Source organism: Clytia hemisphaerica, unplaced genomic scaffold (assembly GCF_902728285.1).
Source record: "Clytia hemisphaerica strain Z4C2 unplaced genomic scaffold, Clytia hemisphaerica genome assembly, whole genome shotgun sequence".
NCBI lineage: Eukaryota > Metazoa > Cnidaria > Hydrozoa > Leptothecata > Clytiidae > Clytia > Clytia hemisphaerica.
Window position 1 is genome coordinate 587,881 of NW_027103910.1, and position 5,933 is coordinate 593,813.

The following is a 5,933-nucleotide window of genomic DNA, read 5'->3' on the forward strand; positions in this document are numbered from 1 at the left end:
AGGACAATGAATTGTCCCTAACTGAAAGGATAATGAGTTATCCAAGATCAATAAGTCTTGATAGGGTGCTCCGATCAAGTCGAAATTTGGTACACATGAAGAACCTTATCCTACAACAAGATTCCAATTATAAAATCTTGTAAAAAGGTCCAAAAATGGACAATAAATTGTCCCTAGAGTTGTAAAAGTATGGGCAATTAATTGTCATCAAAATCAACTTTAAAACAAAAACTCATTCAAGATCCTCTCAGATCAGGCTCTAAATATCTCAACATAAGATGATTAAAATGAAAATCGTTGAACGGCCCTCTGATGGACAATCTGTTGTCCTAAGGCAAATGTATTTAAATTAACCCTTTTTGTGCTCGAAACGCTAGGGATTCAACCATTTTTATCTTTTCCAAAATAGTGCCAAAACTATTAGCTTATATAAGCTAAAATTTTGCACAAAACTGTATGAATGGTTTACAATTAGTGTCCAGATAACAAATTTTGGTTATTCGGTCCCCAAAAGGACAATAAATTGTCCTTTTTGTAAAATATAACAGTTATAGTATGGACAATTAATTGTCCTAAATATGGACCATTTAACCTATATCTGACTCTAAAACAGCTACAGCTGGTACTATTATACCCCAAATCATGATAAAAACATGAGGGGTAAGTCAAAACGGGCCATTAAATGGACAAAATGTTGTCTTGTAGTTGCGGTAAAAATAGATAGACTATGGAGCTTTTAGATATCATTTGCAGGACAATTTTTTGTCTAACTTTGGACCCTTTTATATTCAAACTAATTTAGTATAAATCTTAGTTTATATTCTTACAGTATAAATTAAGAGAGTTGTTCCACTCTTTTTTATTATAGCTCTACCTTTTTCTAAAGATAAAAGAAAAAATTCCTCTTTTGAAGAGCTAAAAGACAACAATTTGTCCAAAAAGGACCTTTTATCTGCCCATTTTACTTTTCACATTACAGGTTTATGTTTTAACCATAGTGTTTTTGTGTTAAAGATCACTTGATAGTTTCAGTTTTGACCACTTTCATAATTTAGATACTAAAACTAATGTAAAATTAAGGACACTTTATTGTCCTATTTTGGGACCCAAGAACGTAAAAAGTGGGCCTTTTACTATTAGGAGTTAAAACAACCATTCAGCTTTAGTTTAAACTAGGTTTGGTATAGACTAAGCTTAAATGGCCCTTTTTAGGACAATCTTTTTGTCTGGACAACAAATTAGCCATATTTGGGCCATTTAACCCCCTGGAGTGATTTTAACCATCTTTTACCCTTTCTAATGTTAATATAGAGGTTTTCTGAGATTTTCCCTAACTTTTGATGTAATTTGGGCAAGTTATTACAAAAACCTTATTTTAAGCCATTTTTGGCATGGTGCATGATTTGTACCATTTAAATGACAGTGTCCTCATATGAAAAATTTCCTTGTCATCAATATTTTATACCACCATAATATATCATTCACAAATAAAAAGTTACTTAAATGGGTCTCCTCCTATACAGATTTGGATTTCCAGTGCATATAACATGTTACTTTAGTATTCATGATAATATACCAAATTGTCAACCTCGAAATTGTCACATTTAGTTATTCCTAAATATTTACAACACTTTCCAGCAATCTTTTTTGTGAAATTTGTGTCTTCATAAACGAAACTCCATGACATTTGTATCATTGATATTAAATCACACCTTGGAACACTAGAGTTCCTTGGTCCAATTATTGCAAGAATGTTGTCGTGTTGTATTTTCATTATGTGACATTAGCATTACATCATTGTCAGCAAGTTACGTTGTATTGTCAGCTTTAGAGGTTGTCCAACTTTGTTGAATTTGTAATCCTGGCACCTGAATGTGAAAGGAAAAAAAAATCAAAATTTCATAATGGGAAATAATCTCTTTTAAAAGAATCAATGCCAAATGTGTGGTCATTCGCTAAAATCTCCTGAGAAAAAAAGACTTCAAGGTGTGAGACTCTGCTGGAGTTTTTACAAGCTCTTATTTGATTTGGTTGGTCGTTAACCTGTAATAAAACAATTTTGCTACTTTTTCTGAAGAATGCGTTATCTCCTTTACTTTTAATGACCAATTAGTGAAGTATCTTATAAAAACTCCAGAAAATCCCACAATAACGTACACGGGGAACTTGAAATAAGGTACAAGGGGAACGTACATAAGGTACACAGTGAACGTACAATAAGGTACACGGGGAACGTACAATAAGGTACACGGGGAACGTACAATAAGGTACACGGGGAACGTACAATAAGGGGACAAGCTGGAGTTTTTACAAGCTCTTATTTGATTTGGTTGGTTGTTAACCTGTAGTAAAACAATTTTGTTACTTTTTCTAAAGAACGCGTCATCTCTTTTACTTTTAATGATCCAATTAGTGAAGTATCTTATAAAAACTCCAGAAAATCCCACAATAAGGTACACGGGGAACTTGCAATAAGGTACACGGGGAACGTACATAAGGTACACAGGGAGCGTACAATAAGGTACACGGCGAACGTACAATAAGGTACACGGGGAACGTACAATAAGGTACATGGGGAAATTGCAATAAGGTACACGGGGAAATTGCAATAAGGTAAACGGGGAATGTACAATAAGGTACACAGGGAACGTACAATAAGGTACACGGGAACATACAATAAGGTACACGGGAACATATACATAAGGTATATACACAGGGAAATTGCAATAAGGTACACGAGGTACGTGTACATACAATAAGGTACACGGGGAAATTGCAATAAGGTACACGGGGATCGTACAATAAGGTACACGAGGAACATACAATAAGGTACACGGGAAATTGCAATGAGGTACACAGGGAACGTACAATAAGGTACACGGGAACGTACAATAAGGTACATGGGTCATGGGGAGTGTACAAAAAGGCACCGGGAACACACAAAAAGGACCTATCAAGGGCATACAAAAGGTACACAGGAATGTACAAAAAGGTACAGAGGGAGCATATATACAAAAGTTACATGGGGAACATACGAAAAGGTACACAGGCGACAGGACAGGGATATTTTAACATCTAGTTTTCTTTAGCATCAGACATCAAGACAAGGCTAAATATATGGGCCACAAATAAAAGTGCAAGCTTTTCCAAGTTTTGATCATTATTATCTAGACAATATACATGAAATCAAAAAGAAATTTATGCTTACCTTCTTCTCTTCCACTCATTAAAATAGGAATAGATATTTCCATGTTTTTCAGCTTCTTTCTCCACCCCTCTTCTTCTCCTTTCTTGATCCGGAATCTCAAAAAACCCGTGCAAAATCGAAAGTGATTTCGGGACGGGGGTCATGTTGGAAATTTGAAAATCACAATATTGAATTTTGGCATGGTCTCTAATACACTGAATATAAAGTGTTTATAGTTTTTGGAAAGTTAAGTTTTTTCTTTATAATACTTAGGGTGTGCTGTATTTAAAAATTGAGTTTACAAAAAGTTATAATTAAAAAAGATTTTCAAAGCTCTGTAGAATTTTACTGGGGAAAACAATAATTTCAGCACACACGAGAGAAACTCAGGCAGTCATCTGAGCTTTACACACAATCATTTGTTTTATGAAAGGCTGGTAAAAACCCCTGCCATATTTTGATAGAAGAATGTATACTATTTTTTGAAAAATCCAAAACCCCGTCTTTATAAAGAAACGATTCCCCGCTAAATTTTCGCGACAACTTTTAGTCACGTGACTGAAGTGCCTAACTAGACACTTTGCTTTGCCCAGTAGTACTAGTAGCTCTTGACGTTGAATAAAATCACACCCGGGTATGACACGTTTTCGCACGATAGATAGGTAACCTTACACCTTCTAAAGAAAATGTCCCTTTCTTTTTCCAGTCTTCTCTTGTACACGTTAAATTGGCTTACCTTTCGTGGGAAATAAATACGAGTCACCGTGTATCTAGCAATAATGTGGTTTAAAGATTCTAAACTAGAGTTAAAACGTATTTTAGAATTTAAAGGTTTTGTTTTTAAATAATCGTTTGCGATCGTTTGCTTAATTACCTTACCGGCCCTTTTTACGCCGGCCCTTATTACGCCACAGCCTGATTTTGGACTTACGCCAATTAGGGCCGTAATTAATTAACGCCAAAATTTGTTAGAAATGGCTATTTCTGCTTCAACTTACATTAAGATATCATTTTTTAGTAGTAAACTGTTGAAAATTCCATTGAAAAACACTGATCTTTGCAAAGTTTTTAGATATGGAGTAAAACAATGGATAATTTTTGTCTCCGAATCATACCTAAATGCTAAAATCCTTTAAATGGGAAATAATGATAAAAAAGTACGCCACTTTTAAGTAAAATTTGTAAAATTTTGGCCTTTTTAACACCGGTCTTTATTACGCCAAGAGCCTAAAAATAACACCAATAAGGGCCGGCGTAAAAAGGGCCGATAAGGTATCAATTTTAATTTACAAGCTTTTCGGTATTGAATCTACATGGATGTGGAGCACAATATGACAATAGGCATGAAACGTGTGTCTGGTATGAAACGGAAACACTTATCGTAAAAATAAAGTCAGGAGAGAATCGCGATTTCAGTACTTTCTCTTCATTTCATTGGATATTTCGATTTTGGAGGGGTTCAAAGACTTCCAGGCCATATTCCCAGCCTTATTGGAAAAATTTTGAGCTTTTGAAAATCCTGAGTCGTAGAAGTCTCGTGTTAAAACTAATAAATAGTTTTAAAAACATTACTTTTAACCGTAAAAGTTAAAGCATCATTTGCAGTTTCGAAATTGTGCCAAATATTTTGTCCACTATTGTTAATTTTGTCAATTCTTAAAGAATGTCTCAATTCTAATAATTTTATGCCATACACCGTTGAAAAGTTTTTCTCGACCAATATTGAGCCATCATATCAATTTTTCCTGTCCCTTAGGCTTTATACGTCACCCTATCAATAAAGGCAAAAGAAAAAAACGATCCATTTTCAAAATTTAAAATTTTATTATCAAATACGATGAAAAATTCTTCATTTTTTTAAAGAGATTAAAACCATAATACGCACCACCTTTTTCCAACATAAAAAATAAAGGGTGGTTACAAAAATATTACCACCGAATCTTTTTTTCACAAAATGAAAAAAAAAACACAACAACAAAAAATCTAAATAGCCTAAAATTTAAAAGTGTAATATTTTTAAGGACTCGATGCTTAAGTCCGAACTAGTAAGAAATTTTAAATAGTTTTTTAAGAGTTTATTTATAGTTAGATAAAGTATAATATGCATGTTAACATAAAAAGGCAAAAACAACATAAAAACGCTTAAAAATTTCTCAAATACACATTCATATTGACAAGATAGCAAAAAAAGAGCGAAAGAAAATTTAAATAGAAAGTTTGAAGTACAGTAGTGAAACTAAATTGCTGAAAATTTAAACAAACGAAAAATTATTATCAAAATTATCTCAAAATGTTAAAAGATACAGACGTTTTGCTGATAGATTTTAGGACAAAGCTGATGGCTATAAATTTCAAAAAATGGAGATTGTCAAAGTCAACTTTGTAGCTTACAGAACGTCTCTTAAAAAACGGTCCTTTTTGACTTAAGAATTTAATTCAATGAATGCAATAAATAAACCAAATTTATAATTAATATTTAGTTAGCTTATCGGTAGAAAATTCGACAACAAAAAATATTCGTTGGCAAAAAAATTTCGTCACTTGCCAATAATTTCGTCACTTTTTACCAACGAATTTTCTAAGGATAGGTTATAGAAATGATGAGTTTTTAAGATTTTTATTAAAAATCAAAAATCTTTATTCGAAACATACTGTAAGCCGCAAATGTTAAGTAGGTGATAAGTTACATTTATCCCTGAAGACTGGACCGATCGTTCAATTACTTAAGTGTTGACCACATCCTAAT